General features: G+C 36.2%; 1 protein-coding gene across 4 annotated transcripts in view; it reads right to left on the bottom strand.

The window, feature by feature from the left end:
* Positions 1-19504, bottom strand: part of SLC16A7 (solute carrier family 16 member 7) — a 191649-nt gene that overhangs the window by 133459 nt on the left and 38686 nt on the right. The window contains exon 1 of one of the 4 annotated variants that reach the window (XM_030323089.1): positions 8054-8145. The exons of 2 other annotated variants lie outside the window; for them this stretch is intronic. The gene's annotated coding sequence lies outside the window, so the exon portion shown is untranslated. Of the gene's footprint in view, positions 1-447; positions 602-8053; positions 8146-19504 lie in introns of those variants that run through there. One more of the 4 variants, XM_030323090.1, reaches the window with a different exon arrangement.

Raw genomic sequence — 19504 nt, 5'->3', positions numbered from 1 at the left:
GGTTACAAATTCTCAAGAGCAATTTCAAAACTATCATAATGTGAGACTTTTTTTTTTAAATTCCAGTTTCCACAATTCTTCAATAATGTGGGGACAGTAGAGAGAGGAAATATAGTCTCAGGGGAAAATCTTGATGAATAGCATGTGTGCTCTTGGAACAGGTTATTAATTCTGCATTTGAAACATGACAATAAGTTCTTGGCAATGAATTTGTTTATAGCATTACTCCCAAGTTCCACGCAGCATTTGTACATTTCCCTTGTGAGAGTTTGATGCTTTGTGTATTATGACTAAGGAGTGAAAACTGAATTAATGTGGAAAGCCCAAGTTTGTCATCTGAATAAAAACTGTAAGAAATTCCACAGAGCAGAAAGTTCAGGTATATACTTAGGGTGAGAAACAGCAGAGAACTAGTGAGAAGGTAAAAAAAAAAAATCAAATAAATACCTCCCAAACACAGTGGGAACCTTTGAACGGATTGCTTTCCTCATCTGAGTAAAATTTTTTTTCTTCTTCTTTTCCTGGAGCAAGTACCATCATCTGAACACTCATTTTGCACTACTGATTGTGATCCTATTATTTTCTGAAGTCCAGAATAATAATAGAGCTAAAAGGAGCACACAGAAGAAAACAATCCTGAGATCATTATCCCTTAGGTTACAAGGTAAAGGAATCTTTTTCTTTAACCTTGATAAGCATAAAAAGGAAAAAGTCTTCAGTAAACTTGCACAGAATACTTCCTTTAAGGTTTCAATATACCACAGGAAAATAAGATGGGAGCAACATGGTCCCAAACACAAAATATACAAGTATTCTACCATTTCAACAGACTTCCCCCTTTTTGCTGAAGATAGTTACTCATTAGTTGAACAGAATTATTGGAAGAGTGATTTGAGAATATGGAACATTTAAGAACCTTCCTTCTTTGACCGTCATCCAGTCAACAGAAGATCCTACTATATTCACCCAATATAGGAAACATGTTCAGAGTGCTTTAAAAAAAACCTTTCAAGCCCAAGCCTTTGAATCCACTTAGCTCTCTGCCATCCCCTCAGCATGCACTAGGGCCTCATAGCTTTCTATTAAATAAACTAGCATCCTGCCAGTGACTCAGCTCAAAGTCTCAGAGTCAGCAGTATTGTCTTCTTTTCTCTATCATCAAATCAAAGTTGCCAATCCTTGTAGATTCTACTGCCACAGAGACTCAAATCGATCTACCTTTCTTCTTTCCCACAAGCATCATTTAATTTCAATAAATCTGGTAGCTTTCCAATTGTCGTCCCGGCATCCAATCTCTCTATTTGAGTAAAGCCTCAATATCGTTGCCTAAATTAGACAGCTAACATAAGCTCAGACCATGGCACACCCCAAGTCAAAATTGGTCAGTAACTCCCTGCCTCCTCTTCCCAACACTGACACCACAGTTATCTGTATGTGTGAGTACACACACACACACACACACACACACACACACACACACCAGGAGATAGGTTATAAAATAATATGATCAAGTGTGTAGTTTCCATCTATTGCTAGAGCCAACAATACTAACATTGGTGTTTTAACGTGCACTCGCTTTTCACTGCCATTAGTATATTAGAAGCCGTTAATCCTCCTTGTTTTAAAAATACCACAAAGGCATTAGACATTAACAAGATATGAGCCAACAGAGTTTAAGGCAACATTCTATCTACTGGCCCAGTCATATGTCACCAGGTATGAGAGTCTTCCACACCTCAAAATAAGTTTATATCTTTAGTAAAAGTTAATTTAAAAAGCCTTTAAGACTTTTTGTTGTATTTCATTTTGAAAGTTTTATTTATTTATTTGAGAGAGACAGAGACAGCACAAGTGGGAAAGAGGCAGACAGGCAGGGAGAGAGAATCCCAAGCAGGCTCCGCGCCACCATCACAGAGCCTAACGCAGGGCTCAAACCCACGAAACCATGAGATCGTGACCTGAGCCAAAACCAAGAGTCGGACATTTAACCGACTGAGCCACTGAGGCGCCCCTATTTTATTTTACTTTTAAGATTTTATTTTTAAGTAATCTCTACAGCCAACATGGGGCTCAAACTCATAGCCTTAAGATCAAGAGTCTCATGCTCTACCTACTAGGCCAGTCAGGTGCCCTTTAAATTATTTTAAATGGAAGTACAAAATCTTCAAATGCAGATGCAATGTAATATAAATAAGAAAAGTAGAATAGCTATTACCAAAAAGACCAGAAATAACAAAGGCTGGAGAGGATGTGCAGAAAAAGGAAGCCTAGTGCACTGTTGGTAGGAATGCAAACTGGTACAGCCACTATGGAAAAAGTACAGAAGTTCATCAAAAATTCAAGACAGAGCTACCAGGTGATCTGGCAGTCCCACTTCTATGCATATATATACTGGCTGAAGATGATATCACTATCTCGAAGAGATACCTGCACTCTTATGTTCTATGTTCACTGCAGCATTATTCACGGATACCCAAAACAACATACAGAAACAATACAAGTGTCCATCAACGAACGAATGAAAAAAGAAAATGTGATACGTGTGCAGGCACACAGGCATACACACACATTGGAATATTATCCAGCCATAAAAGAAGATCGAAATTCTGCCTCTTATGACAACATGTATGTACCTCTAAGACATTATACTAAGTGAAGTAAGTCAGACAAAGACAAATAGGTATGATCTCATGTATATTTAGAATCTAAAAATATTGAACTCAGAGACAGTAGAATGGTGGAGGGCTGGAGGGTGGGAGAAATGAAATGTCGGCCAAATGGTACAAACTTTCAGTTATAAGATGAATACATTTTGGGGATCTGAGGTACAGCACGGTGACTATAGTCAACAACACCATTTCATATACTTAAGAGTTGGTAGGAAAGTAGAGCTTTAGTTGTTCTCACCATAACAAGAAGAAAATGATAATTATGTAAGGTGATGTATGTGTTAACCAACCTTATGGTGACAATAACTACACCATATCCATCTGTATCGAAACATCACCTTGTATACCTTAAACTTACACAATGTTCCATGTCAACTATATCACAAGAGAGCTGGGGAAAAAAAAAAGTAAAGTCAAGTCATATGGCAAAGGCAATTTCTAGGAATTATAATCATGTCTAGAAGGTGACAAATATCCTATGGCTTCAGGGTGCCTGGGTGGTCAGCTGGTTGAGCATCCCATTCTTGATTTCAGCTCAGGTCATGATCCCAGGGTTGTTGGATCAAGCCTCATGGCAGGCTTTGCACTGGGCATAGCTCCTGCTTGAGATTCTCTATCCCTCTCTCTCTTTCCTTCTGCTCCCCTCCCCCACTTGCTCTCTCTCTCTTTCTCTCTCTCTCTCTCAAATAAATGAAATGAAAAAAAAAATTAATAAATAAATAAATAAATCATACAATTTCAATTTTTTTTATTCATCTCAGGTTTCCCTGTATGGACTTGACTTTGACTTTGACCTTCCTGGTGTCCCACTGAGCAGCAGCCAGAGCACATAACTTTTGTGCCTTTAGCTGTGGCCCCATGAGACAGGCCACAGCCCACTCACTAGGCTTCACCCCTTGGGGAACAAGCTATTTCCTACCATGGTGCAGCACAGCCCCTTTCTGTCCTTCCTCACACTATTCTAAAGGATTCTTTAAAAAAAAAAAAAGTGCTCGATTTAGTGTTAAAAAGTTTAGGTTCAGATATACCCTCTCCTTTTTACCCTTAACAAATTACCTAATGTCTCTGAATCTCAGGCTTCTCACCTATCTACTGGTTTCATATTTCCTTATGGAGACACTTCTGGTAAAATAACACTTCAGTTCATCCCCCATGTGACTGATGACTTTGGAAGAAGAAAAATAAAAAAAAAAAAACAACTATGCAAGCTTAGTATGGACGTTTCTGGGTTCTCTCTTTTCCTTATGTGCCTTCCTACAGAGGAGATGCATTCTGGTTTGGTCTATACCATGTGATAATTCTACTGGGCCAAATTCTGTTCCTACAAAAGAAAAGCCTAAGTGTTGCAAATAAGTTCAACTAGAAACCCCATTTGACCATATATCCAAACCACATTCTCTAGCTTAGCATCATTTTAAAGAAATAGATGAGTCAAAGGACTAGCTGAATCTATTTTTTCCCTTGTGTTAACTAATCAATTTAACCAACATTTGGTGAGCGGCTAGCATATACAAAAGATATTATGATGCCAAGATAAATAAAACAAATTATCTTTTCTCAATCACTCTTCCGTGTAGGAAGATAGATTAATATACAGTTAACAAGTCTGAATTATTAAAGTTAAAATAGAGATATAAAGTATTATTAGAGTTGTCATCTACTGTAGTTCTTGTATAATTTAATTCATTGCTACATACATTCACATACACTAAAGGTAAGAACCAAAACCGTAAAACTACCTACTCAAGGCATGTGCTGTAACATCAAAAAGTTGTTAAGAAATGTTAGAATTTGGTAGTCAGAACAATATCATAGAAATGTTCCCCTGGATCTGAAACCAGTATATTTATTATCAACCAGATTTTCCATGGACACATTAGCAAATGTGACTGATTTGCTCATATGGGAACTCTCAATTTATTATTTCTGGACCGTAACATGAATGGAGAAGACTACACATTTAATTTAAAATTTTCCCTAGGTTTAAGACACTGCCAAAAGTACATAAATCTGGCCAGTTCTGCCTGAAAGAAAACGCCTAATTATTGGTCATCACCATTGACATTACCAACAGAATCCAAAGTTTACATAAAAGAAACAAGGACACAGTGAGTGACTTAGCAGAATATCTAATACGGAGAATATTGTCAGGCATGTTCAGTTTACCTCCCTACTCATTTCTTGATGTGGTTTCAAAGGTAAAAAGGTATATAGAGGTAAGAAAACATGACAAGGTATTCTATATGTAATTTACTTGAAACCTGCCATTGACTCATTCATTCCAGTGACTTTTTTGTTGAAATAATTTCTCTTTTTTCCTGCCATCCCCTGTCAACTGCTGGATTAAAGTTAAAGCAGAGGCAAGAGTGATATCTTTGTAGATTCAGAAGTTTCTCTAAAGGCATACAACAATCTACATATTTCCACACAATTAAGTGCTTTAAGGAAAGCCCCTCCTAATTTTCTGTGATTTTTAGCTTTGCCAGGCAAAAGAGATGCTGTTTAGTGAAGTGTGGGAGGAATGAGGCTATGAAATAGGTATGGAAGGGATCAACTAAAGCATACCACCAAGATGTCAAATGTATTTGAAGAAAAATAGAAATATCATTGAACTAAAAGCACACAATGTTATATGCTAACTAACTTGGATGTAAATTTAAAAATTAATTAAAAAATAAAAATAAGAAAACATTAAAAAATAAAAATAAAAGCACACAACGTGACTATTGGTGCCTGTTCCTTTTTTTTTTCTTTTTTTTTCATGTTTATTTTATTATTGAGAGACAGAGCAGGGGGGGGGGGCGGGGGGCAGAGAGAGGAAGAGACATAGAATCTGAGGCAGGCTCCAGGCTCTGACCTGTTAGCACAGAGCCCAACACAGGGCTCCAATTCACAACCCACGAGATCATGACCTGGGCTGAAGTCAGAGGCTTAACTGACTGAGCCACCCAGGCACCCCTTGGGGTTTGTTTCTAAACCATATACTCATTGGTCTGTGATTATAGTTTTTAAGTATCCAGTTTCTAGAGAGAACCTGGGGAGCTAAACAAAGAAACAAACCAGTAGAGACAAGCTATTCTATAAGAACAATTCATGACTACAAACTATCTAAGAAACCGTGGCATGCTTCTATTGTGTGTAGGTAGCCAGAGCGAGTACATAGATCTGATGTCACACCCAACCTAACTCTTCAACTTCTTACATCCAACTAACTCCACTACTAGGATCTCTGCTATTTCAGGGATCATTAGCTCTTCCCCACCACAGGAGGAAAGTCTTGAACAGACTTCATTTATCTGTTGCCATTCAGAGGTACACAATACATGTTGACTGAATCAATTCCTGTATCGTGCCCTGGAATATAGCTACTGTGGCCAAAGTCAAAAGGCTGATCAAATATATATTATTAGGCCTAAAGAAGACCTACCGCATCATCGCCAGACACATGGAATGTAACATTGACAGAAGTAGCAATTTCTATCCATCTACTTCAGAGGTTCCTCTCTTAACATAATGTTCGAAAATTCAACATTCTGACTAGGTTTCTCTCACTTGCAGAGTATTTTATTTATTTTTTACCGAGGAATTCTTTTTACAGGGTGTTGCATACTTTTCCTAGAACCAAGAAATATGCATGCTTAAACAATGACATCAAAATAAACCTAAAAGCTTACAATATGACAGATAAAACAGAAATACAAATGAATTAAATGAAGTGATTATAGAATATGCAAAATTTGCTCCATCTACATATTAGTGATAATGAGAACGGGCAAGGAAGAGAGTTATTTAAAAGTACAAGAAATTTTAAAAATTACATTCAATAACAAATTATGAAGTTGACAGAATTTAGTTGCATTAGAATGCCTCTACCCCAAAGATAGTCACCCTAAAGTTTGGACGCTCTCCTGACTATATCTGAAAATAAAGTATGACTCTAGAAAGCATTGAAGGAAAATATTTAAGGAATAAAAATAATAATTATAATAGGTAATACTTAGATAGCCCCTACTATGTACCAAGTACTGTGCTAAGTACTTAACATAAATTAACACAGTTAATTCTCACAGCGGCCTTATGAAGAAGATGCTTTTTACTGTTCTCATTTCACAGATGAAAAAGTGATGTTTCGGCAGGTTATAATTAGTAAGAATCAGGGCCAACATTTGAACTTATATATTCAGGATCCATAATCTGTACACTTAACTGTTAAGGAATAGCCAGTTCCCCTAATAAGCAATGCATCCCAAAGGAAGCACATGACATATTATAACCTACCTCAACAATTATAAACCTAGTATGGAACAAAAATTAAATCAAAGGAGCAAATCCCCCCATGATCGACCTGAGGTCATCCTAGCATAAATGACTCTACTCTCAAGCTTCTCCTAGCTGCAGTGTGTCAGCCTATATTAGTTTTCCACTGCTACTGCAATAAACTAGCACAAAATTAGTGGCTTAAAACAACACAAATTTATTTGTCCTATAGTTCTAAAGGTCAGAAGTCTCTCTGAGCTAAAATCAAGGTGTCAGTGGGAGGCCAAGGGAAGAATCTGTTTCCTTGGCTTTTCCAGCTTCTAAAAGTCATCCATATTCCATGGCCTACGGCCACATTCCCTCATCGTCCAACAAGCAATAACACCTGAAGTCCTTTTCAGGCTACCATTTCTCCTTTACTTATCAGGCCTCTGGTGATTACATTGGGTCCATGCATAGAATCAAGGATAATCTCAAGGTCATCTGATTAGCAACTTTACTTCTCCCACCCCAAGGAACATATTCATAGGGTGTAAGGGTTAGGATGTGGGGAGACATGATTCTGCCTGCCATATGGACATAACCATACTCTGTTCGTGAACTTAAGGTAGAAGATCATACACGTCACGAGTATGACACATCTTTATAAATTTATCATGCTACTCTATGAATATAGCTAAAATATGTAGCAATCCAAATCCAAAAAGGAAATTTGGCCAATTAAACATAGCTCTGAAAAGAGCATGCACTGGTTACAAGAACACTTGACTTCAAATGATCTCTCAACAATGCATGAGTCTTGATCCAGTGCCAAACGAGTTTTCTCATCTACACAGTATGAAAATAACACCTGACATACTCTACACCAGGATTATACTGAGAATCAAATCAGATTAAACCATGACTGTGAAAACTCTGTGAGTAATAAAGCTTCATACAAATAAAATATAAACATAAGAAACCCAGTATCATTATTTTTGTTCAAAATATACTTATTTTTCAAAGGGTGCCAAAGATAAAAATAAAAGTATGTACCTACAGTCTCCATATTTCCTTTAAAACAAGCATTCACATTAGTAATAATAACATAGTTCTTATTATTATTATTGAAATTTATTATTTATTACCTTTAAAATATTCTTCTGGTGAAGGAAGGGTTTATATCCAGCTCTCTTTTATAGACAGAGAAACTGAAGCTTAATCTCTTGCCTGAGATCACACAGAATACGGAGTCATAGAAGGACTAGAGGCTAAGAGTGCCAACTTCCAAATCCATTCTATTTTTAAAAACAGAGTTAAACACCAGCCAAGACGATATGCCCATTCACATTAAGATCCACCAATTCCACAAGCAGCATGACTTGGCAGAAACTAGACCCACCGAGAGCCCTCACAAAGCAGTTCTGTCGGCACAGAGTCCTAAGTCCTTTGGTTCCTAAGATTCCCGTGTCTGAGTTTTCACAGGAAAGCATCACATCTGAAGAGCCACTCCTAAAAGAACCTGAGAATAACTATCTAAAATACTGAGATGCATGTTTAAAAAAAAAAATGAAAAAGATACCTCACTCCATCTCTGAAAGATATAGCATGTAGCTTTCTATTGCGCTGGCTGAAATTGCTGTTTGCTTTCTCTAGGTCTCCAGAGTTTTATTTAAAGGCCCTCTTTAGATACGGACAGATCTAATTATATTACTTCACTTCACCATGAATCCTACATCATAATTGTGGTGCCTGCCTTGGTTTGTGCCTGCCTTTACGTTTTCCGTCGTAAGTTCTATTTCCCAAAGTGCTGAGGAGTTCCTAACAAAACATCAGAGAGACCCACTTCAGTCCAATGTATTTGGGATTTCAAAACTATAACCTGTTTTTAACTTTTGGGAGACATTTCCCTCCACTTTTGGTAGGATAATATATAAGTGTATGTATAGGTCTTTTTTATAAAGCGATAGTTTGAAATTATTACATAAATACATTAAAACTCTATTTACATTAAATTTATTAATTTAAACAAACTGAAGCAGCAGTAAGATTTCAAAGCTCTAACAAGAAATTAGGAACACTTTAAAAAGATCATCAAGGGGCACCTGGGTGGCTCAGTCGGCTGAATGCCTGACTTCCGCTCAGGTCATGATCTCAAGGTTCATGAGTTCAAGCCCTACATCGGGTTCATTGCCCCACTTTGGATCCTCTGTCCCTCCCCCCATACGCCTCCCCTGCTTGTGCTCTCTCAAAAATAAAGAATAAAATATTTTTAAAAAGATCAAAAAATTTTTAAAGTTATTTAAATGTACGTCACAGGAGCAAAGACTAAGAGGAGAGAATGGAGGTAATACAATGTCATTTGGATAGTACTGATATCATTACCTAATTTGACCAGAGAACTTTGACATTACAGCCTACAACGGAAGGAATTTTAGGCTGGCAGTGAAAGTGTTTACTGTGTGAAATTCCAAGACTATCATAAGCGGACTATGTACATATAATTGTCTCATTCAGTAAATACCACATGAAAACTTGTCCATTCTACCTGCAAGGAATTTTTCTTCCAATGATAATTAAATCTATTTGAGTTTAGAATCAATATTAGAATACATTTTATAAAATTACTAGCATTATCATACCACAATAAGTAAAATTTATATGATAAAGTTAACATATCTAAGAACATAACATCCTACTACAATTAATTTTCTTTCTTGCTTCAGTGACTACCACTGAAGTATATAATTTTGAATTCATTTCATTTATAGATACAATGACATACTGGTACTATTTGCTACAATCCGCTTTCATCAGCATAATTACATTCCTTATCCCATATCTGAAAAGCAACTTCTCTCATATTTTGATTCTCATGTGAGATAAAATAATGTCACTCATATTTGAGAATAATGAGATAAGGCAGGTTTTTTTTCTGTGTCTCAACTATGAACCTATTAAAATGATGTGAGTTTAGAAATTCTCTGATTAGAAACTAGAACATTAAAAACTAGAATATTAAAACTAGAACATTAGAAAATCAGAGTTAAGTTTAATTTACAGTAGTTTGTTATGCAAAAATAGGGCAATAGAAGTTCCCTCCTTCACTTTAATGTGCAGCTTTTTTTAAAACAGAAACAGAAACAAACCTTAAAAGGTATGTGTTTGTGTCTGATATGCAAAAAACAAAAGGACTAAATTGACAGTTAAATGATCATATCCATTAAATATGTTTTTTTAAAGGAAAGGAAGTTGAAATGAAATAAAACGTTTTCTGTTTGTTTTGGCATGCCTTTTGACTTTGTGAGTAATCTTCACCTTGTACAAAAGTTATGATATATGACCTGCTGAAACATGCAACTCTATATCACAGATAAGTTTTACATAGACTTTTACTAATTGGAAAAAAAAAAAGCTTGTTTTATAGTTCTCTGAATATAAAACTGATACCAACCTTAGGTGTACTTCTAGGAAAGTCTACAAGTCAAGAGAAATTCCTTGATCCATTATGCTGAAATCAATACAAATAAGAAAAGGAAACAAAGAAAAACAACAACAACAAAAACCCACAGGAAACTCTAAGCCTTTGGAAGTTTATGTTAATGTCCAATGTCCCATCCAATTATCAGGTAGGAAAAAATATGGTATTTTTAATTCTGTAATTTCAGAGACCATTACTTAGGTGATTTAAATGGCCCTACCTTTTAGAAAGAAATGGCAGCTATTTCAATATTGCCATTTTAATACTCCGCAGCATCATAAAGTTCTATGTCTGGTGTATGGTCATCTCATAATTAATTGACTTAGGAATTTTCATTGCAACTAAAATGCATTACCCAGGGTTTGTGATCTCTTCTAGCTCATGAAAAAATTTTAATTAAGACATAAATAAAATATACTTTTATAAAGTTGTTTATTAAAAGAGCTAAGAATGTATGATGTTGAGAAGGGAAATATATTATTCATATTTACACATGGTTGGTTATTACCGACAGAGTGATAAACAGGAAAAACTATATTAGCTGAAATAGGTAATTTTATTGATATATTTGAAAACATAGACAGGAAGTCTTCCAAAAATAAGGAACTATTTTGGAAAACACAGTAAAGCATAAAAAGAATATTTAACACTATATAAATCCACACTCAAACTTTCAGAAGAAATAGCAGATAATTCTCCTCTCCTAGGAGAAAGTGTTTTCTCCTTAAACTTAACAGCATCATCCATTTATGTTTCTAAACATTCAGTGTTCACTAGGGCTTAAGAAAAAGTTCTTGGAATGAATTATTCATTAATCCCTCAATCGTAAGTCCATACTTTATGATAGTAGTTAGCATCAGCAATAAAGCCCAAAATAACAGAACCCTTCTTTTATTTTTCTTTAAATCTCTTTCTCCCTTCTTTTCCTCACAAACCCAGAACAGATGTTTGTTTGGAAGCAAACATCAAACACTTAAAGGAGAATTTAGAGTAAGTTATGATTGAGGCAAAAACGTAAAATCACATCAGCTGACAAGTGTCTGACAGGCCCAGGGTTGAAGAACAGTGAGGGCATTATGGCAAAGCTAAAGAGTAACATTCCTTTTGCTTCCGTGACTGACATGTGGCACCACGTCATACCTAGATATCCCGTAACAAATCCACTGTTTCAAGTTTATACAACCACCGCAGGTGATCTTTGAAAGTCATAGGAGACAGATTCTCCTAAGCCTTATTACATACAACTACAGAAATAAGTGTTTACAGCTACTGTGTATAGCCATTTTCACGGCCAACTTCAAGACATGCTATTGCACACCTTACTAAGCAGCATAATCTAAAATCTCTAAACAAGTGTAATAAAATTACATGAGTGGAATCTAAGGAAATGACTTTCACTATCTCAGAATGAACACAAAGTGAAAACACATTAAAACAAAGGGTTTATTGCAGAACTTTGACAAAAAGTTCACTCAAATATCTTTGTTATGGAGATATAAATCCTTCTCCCCTCTAACTGAGGAAGTCAAAGATGAAAGAAAATTGACTGGTATTGAAAACAAATAGGATGTCTTTAGTATTATATTGAAAATTAACCGTAAAGAGGGACAAATCCAAAACATATTGCAAAAGCGTATCTTAATAATCCTGTCTTGTTGATATGTCACCAAGTTTATTTCTATGATGCAGGTGGGGGTGGCTGTGAGGGGGCTTGCATGGGCAAAGTGAAGAGACTCAAACACATAGGAGCTTCTATTAGAGGCTTAGTGGTTCTCTCCCCTACAGCCAAATTTACATTTATCTTTCATTCTATGAAGCAAATTGTGCACCAGAGCCTTTAGCAATATTATTTTTACACAGGAGTAGGGTGGACAAATATGGTATGGTCCCCTTAAGAATGTGCCTCAAAACCTCCAACTAGAGGGAGTGTAATGGACCAACGGCCCCAGCTGCTGAGCTCTGAAATCCACTGCTGGATTTGCACAGAGTCCACACTTCCCACTGGGTGCTCTCAGCCTACACGTGAGCACCTCAGGGATATTAAGGCAGACTGTACCTAGGACACATGGGACTCCTCTGGTGACCAATTTGGGGCCTAGTCTTGCCTGGCCTAAGTTGGATATTCAATAGCTATCTTTGGGGAAAATAAACCATTATTATTATTGAGTTGTCAAAGCCCGGTTGCTTCATAAATATCAGCAACTGACTAAGTGTGAAACTTAGTTTTAAAATCATTTTCAGGGGCACCTGGGTGGCTCAGGTCATGATTCCTGAGTTTGAACCCCACAACAGGCTCTCTGCTTCAGATCCTCTGTCTCCCTCTCTCTGTGCCCCTCCCCCACTCATGCTATCTCTCTCTCTCTCTCTCTCTCTCTCTCTCTCTCTCTCTCAAAAATAAACATTAAAATTTTTTTTTAAAGAAATAAAATTATTTTCAGCTTTCCAATGTTATTCTAGGAAGCTAAAGTACAACAAATGGGTTAGAAAACTACAAAGAGATTTTTGTTCCTTGTAAATATAACCTCTGATATCAGAGGTATCTAAAAATTAAATGGACTGCTCCAATCCCCTCAATTACTCTTTGATAATACTAACATCTCCATTTCACAGGACAGGAAACACTCAGCTTGGAGAAGCCAAGTTTTCAGGGTTAAACAATTTCAGGAGCAGGAGCCAATATTCCAACCTCAAATTTGTTCACCCTTTTTTCCCCCCACAATTACCATAGAGTCAGAAGACATATCTGCTATGAAAAGATCCTGAATGCTTGCCTCAGTCACCAAGGGATGGTCAAACTGTGTGGTATGTAAAAACACTTCCAGTGCTAAACTTTGATGAATTTTATGAGAAAATTCACTTGACGATGTCAGAGCTGTTTTATTTCATATAAGTAACATTTCTTTTTCATACACTGTGGAACAAGGAAATGTATAAATACAGCCAACTTAAAATTCTTAATTCAGATTACAGTTACCAAAGTGCTCAGGTAAGACTATGTTGTTTCTAAATACAGCAATGGAAATTAACATTATGAATTAGGTATCTGTTCTTATAATCAAAAGATGATGATATATAAATCCTAGACACTAAATATTAAATCAGTACAGTGTAATGCTTTGAGCAAGTAAAATATTAGAAAGATACGTCTATGAAATATGTACTAATATCAGGTTTAGGAATTTTTAAGCAAAATACTATTAAGCAAGATCACAAAACCAGAGGTAGAAATCCAGTTAATTTTACCCAAATCTTATACTGAACAGACCAACAAGGCACATGTATCAGCCCAGCATCTAGAGAACTTCAAACAGCACCACCCCCACTTAGTTCAAATGTTAATGTGGTTGAAGCCAAGTCAGGGCACGATTTGGAATCAAAATAGTAAAATACCTTTAAAGCAAAGTTCCATTTACAAATTTGAAGCCATCAAATTCCACTAATGACTCTGGTCCCCATCACTCTCAAGCCCTAAATGAATGTTCCTCTAATCACTAATCCTCTTTCTCAATCTCACACTCACATGGCTAGGTATTATTTTCCATTATGCTCTCCACCTTCCCACACCCCCTTAATATACTTCCTAACATTTTCCACCATATCTTCTTGATCTCCCCTTTTTTTTTTAATAAACAAACTTCCTTATTCCTAGCATGGACATTGTGCTGTATCCACATCCTTTTCTCCTTGAGGACCTGACTCACATGAAGTCCCTGAAGACATACCCATATCATCAAATCCAGAACAGAGGCTCAACATAATCCTATTTCCCCTCTGTGGCTTTCATATAACTACTTTTCCTTTTTTAACTTATACAAGGAAATCTTTTTTCAATTAAGTTCCTTTCACCAAGCTATATCACCCTGAATACTAGGACACATCAGCTTTCAGGTCATTTCCTTAAAATTCATTTATTTTCATTCCAAGGTCTCACCATAATCAATATTCATAATCAATACCCACACATTGCAATCAATATCTTATTGATCCAGAGAATTCATGACCTCCACTTCCACTCTCACGTCAGTAACCAACTTCCAAACTGGATCCTACCGGCCAAGCTGAAGGCCTCTACCACTGGAGTCTTAAACCTTGAAATTCTACTTCTCAATTAGTTTCCTATCTTTCGTGCAACCTTAAAAATGTCATTTCCATCAATACTGTTCTGGAATCTCCTTGAAATACTCACTCCCTTGACACTGACATCTTCTCTCAAATTATTAGACCTTTTTTAACCTCAATTTCTTCTCTGTTCAGTTGCCATGTTCATTCAAATCCCAGTTCTGCTATTTATTGGTAAGATACCTTGGGAAATTACTGGATCCTCATTTTTTTTTTTAATTTTTTTTTTCAACGTTTATTTATTTTTGGGACAGAGAGAGACAGAGCATGAACGGGGGAGGGGCAGAGAGAGAGGGAGACACAGAATCGGAAGCAGGCTCCAGGCTCTGAGCCATCAGCCCTGAGCCCGACGCGGGGCTCGAACTCACGGACCGCGAGATCGTGACCTGGCTGAAGTCGGACGCTTAACCGACTGCGCCACCCAGGCGCCCCAGGATCCTCATTTTTTTAATGGAAATAATATTTATATCTCATAGGAAAGAAGGGAATAAATATGGTAACATATATAAGATACTAAGTATAATTCCTAGTACATTATAAGTACTCAATAAATATTAATATACCCTATAACATTTTAGGTCATTCACACCTTTGTCTTCCGGCAACAAGGACCTTGAAAACTCCAAACTTGGAATGGGCCCTGCAATTAGAGTAGACCCTGCAATAACTGAGTAGAACTGGAAAAAAATGGATTAACTGTATAGACCAATGCCACTACACATTCCAATTTCAGCAAGATCTTTAATGCCTCTCCAGTAAGCTTTTCTCACACCTGTTGGTATCTTCCTCTCCCTTCCACTATAGTTCTATACATCCTCCCCTCTCCTTAAGTTCCCCAGCCACCTCCAGTCATCACCTGTGGCCCATCCATTTTTCTCCATCAGAGAAAAAGAAAGCCATCAGACCAGGCATGAAATCTCACAAAGTCTTGTTCTTTGCTGGACACAAAACCTGCCCTTCTTGGTCACCAAATAGACCCTCACCTGATAGGTGATGATTTCTTCTTGACCTCTGAGAGTTTCGCCATATGATCGAACCCCCACTCTAGTGTCCTGTAATGCCACTTCTTCCTTTGCACTATATGTTCTAACACTGAATTAATTTCAGTTTCCAGTTCATTCCCATACTATTTCACACCTTTGTGCCTTTACTGCCTTAGTTGGTGTCAGTGCCTATAGATGAACCTTCTCGCTTTTGTTACGCAAGCTCCTATTTATTCCTCAAGACCCAATTTAAGAGTCCCTTCTCTGTGAGGGTAGTGTACAGGAAAGACATGAAAGAGAGGATAATGAGAAGTATTGGCAGAATTAAAAAAAAAAAAAAACCCTCCCAGAAAAGGTGATAATAAGAAAGCCTCACAATATCTAGAGCTGATAGATGATAATGAGTTTCAATTATGATATTGGGTTTCTTGCTTAACTTCTATCTTTCACGTACATTTACACTTATTTCATGAAAAGCATTTCAATTGCTCCCTGACAGCTAAGAAATAGAGTCTTAAACCTTTCAAATTTGCAGATAATTACAAAAATATCTCCAACTGTCAGGAAATTACCAGCTTTCCATCTGTTTATGAAGTGAGTTGAAAAGGGGAGGGTGGAAAAAGAAGTCAGGCTACAACACACGTTTGTTGGAGAGAAAATCAACATCAAATATACAGAGACATTGATATTGATTTTTCTGTAATTTTCACAAATTCCTTGAATACCAGTTAGTTATAATATCATTATAATACAGCCCAAAGGTAACTTCTGAAACTGAAATTTAGGATTTTATAACCTTGAACTGCAATAAAAACAGCCTAGGTTGCTATTAACATCTGCCAATGTTTCACATTGCTTTGCTTTGCATTTATTTTTGGTTGTTTAATTGTTTTATTTGGGCCATCTAGCTTTATTAAGTTCTATACGACATAAATTCTCTCTTTACCACTGTTTAGATTTTATGCCACATGTTAGCAATAGATGAGGCCAAATATTCAAATTTATCAAAAACTCCCTCAATATTTTAATACAAAACCTTCCACATGCTCAGAGTTGCAGCAGGATAGATACGACTCTTTAAAGGTCAGTGCAAGAATCATCTCCATGGATATTTATGCTTTTTTTGTGAACAGATGTAGGTCATTGCTGAGATAGTTTCAAAGTCACCTTCCAAAGCTGGAATACAGATTTGACATTTGGTAAATTTTCAAAGCCATTATATAACACAATTTTCTTCAATTCACCAGAATTCCCTTTGTGCTGTGGAAAGGCTGTTGTAAGACCAGTTTTCAAACTGTTCAGCTTGATTACACTGGTGTGGTACAACTTATCTAAAGCTATTTTAAGCATCTTCTTGGGTTACAGTAAGCTATATTGTAAATCTAATTACACTTACCAAAGGAAAGCAAGTACATGAGAATCCTGCTCTGTAATCCACTTAATAAAAGGCTTTATATTTTTCTTCATAGCCTTTATCAAAATAGTTGTTACACAGTTTCTATTATATATTTCTAATGCCATTCTCTTTCACTATAGCTTGTGGATATGTTGTACATGTAGCACCTCGTACAGTGCCCAGAGGACCAACCAAGAAATGTTTGATGAGTGAATAAATGAATGAATGATGACCGGAAGAGATAACTACATTTGTATACATTTATGCTTGTCACTCTAAACTCATGCTGAAAATGCATACGTATTTCAGAGATTTGGTGGCACATAGAATAGCATACTATAACAAAGCACAGAATTTCAATTCAAATGGAATGAATTTAATACCAGATCTGGTACTTAATAGCTGTGTGATCAAAGGCAAGCAGACTGAACTCTATAACCCTCTCTCTGTTTTGCATTGGAGTAAGTATTAAAAAACTGTAAAATATGAACAACTGCACTGAAGTATTAAAATTAATGCATACAAAAGTATGCAGTTCAGTCCGTGGCACAGAGCAAGGTTTTCATGTGGTAGGTAATACCACTTACTAATATTTCATATAGCTTGTAAGTGAATTATATATATATAAGTATACAAATATATATTAATTATATATTATAATATATTATAATATATGTTTATCATTATATTTATATGTTAATATATATTTATATAATATATATTTATTTATATATATTTATTTATATATATATAATGTTATCCAAGAGCTTTTTAAAATTGACAAAATCAATCTATTTTGAGCATACGTTCGCAGTGATAATTCATCAATAATTTATGGCACTAAACAGAAATTTCCAGCGCCTTTATGCCTATATTCCCAATTATTAGAAGCTGTTTAAGTAAGCTGCTTTCAATTAAATTTCATCATGTGTTATTCTGTACACTACTTCCAAATCCTTCCTAAGCATTTGGAATCTATCTCAGTTGGTCCCCATAACTACAATCTTAATTCATGGTTAGTTCAATTCTGTGGCCTACATTGCATGCTCTTTTTCAATCAACTTTCATTTCATTATTGCCCCTATATTTCATAATTCCAACCACTATCACAATGTAAAAAGCAAATCTTCCCTAGATTGTGTTCTCCGTTCTGGACTATACCTGCTTTCGGGCTCTTTCCTCTGCATGAACAATCGGATCCAGTCTAAAATCTTAACATTTATTTATTCATTCATGGGCATATACTAAGTACCATCCATGCTCTGGTCTGAATGTTTGTGCTCCCCCAAATTCATATGTTGAAAACCTAATGTTTAAGTTAATGGTATTAGGAGATGTGGTCTTTTAGAGGCGATCAGAAACGGGATTCCTGCCTTAAAAGAAGCTGTAGAGAGCTATCTTTTCTTTTCCACCATCTGAGACTATGACACAAAATCCGCCACCCAGAAAAGATCTTCATCTGACCACGCTGGCACCCTGACCTCAGACTTTCAGCCTCCAGAATTGTTAGAAGTAAATTTCTGTTGTTTAGAAGCTTCCCAGTGTGTGGAATTTTGGTATAGCAGCAGAAACAGACTAGCCCAATCTATATGCCAGATAGCATGCTAGAATACAGAGTTACAAAGATGAACACAGTAAGGTGTCTAGTATCAAAGAGCTCAAATCTAATTAGGGAATGCAAACTTAGAAACAGGTGTGAAAAATGTGGCAAGTGAAATAATTGTGTGCATGGCTTTCTGAAAACAGAGAAGGGATATCTAACCAGCCTGGAGTAAGTGAGGAGCTGGGACAGAATCCTAGAAAGCAATGGTTCTTATAAAGAGGAAACAACAGGCTTAAAAGAACAAGGGGAGGGGCATTCCAGGCCTGAGGGCCAGTATGAAGCATTGAAACCATAGATGGTCTGTTCACTAACACAGCAAATTTACTTTGAAACTCTTTTGTTACGTCAATTCACAAAGATGTCTCCAGCATAAATTAGGAAAGGGTTTGTCATAGATTTTGTTTAAGATGAATTAACATTACAATCCTTTTTAATCTGTAAATTCAAACATTTTTCTCTTACCACCGTATAAAGCAATATTAGGAAGAATCTGTTTTGTTATATTTTATTCAGTGTTTCAGATCACACAGATACAGTCACGATATTCCAAAATGGTGGAATATTCGCATTACTGTACATTTTTCCCACCAAACACAAGTTCTAAACTGACTAATCTTATTAGTGAGATCTAGGAAAGACCACAATGGCGCTCTATAAAGAGAAACTGACACACACGGACAGGTACAACTGGTAACAATAAGGGTTCAATAAGCCCTTGGTTATAGAAAAGCATGGGAATGAGCTCCCTCTTGACAAATGGAGAGCATAAGAACCAGTGATACCCAATATCGTTTAGTGATTGTCTCCAAGTCAGAAATACACACACTAAAATGACTCCCTTGAATGTAAAAGTAGAAACATTATGAAGACATTTGGGAAAAAACAAGACTGACTTAATTTCCATTCTGATACATGTATAATAATAACCCTAGAAACTACTGCACAATTGTAAAATAAATTTGGACCCATCAAAAAAGAAATGTATTTATTTTTTTAATGTTTATTTATTTTTGAGAG

This window comes from Lynx canadensis, chromosome B4 (genome assembly GCF_007474595.2).
Source record: "Lynx canadensis isolate LIC74 chromosome B4, mLynCan4.pri.v2, whole genome shotgun sequence".
NCBI classification, from domain to species: domain Eukaryota; kingdom Metazoa; phylum Chordata; class Mammalia; order Carnivora; family Felidae; genus Lynx; species Lynx canadensis.
This window is presented reverse-complemented; position numbering and strand designations above follow the sequence as displayed.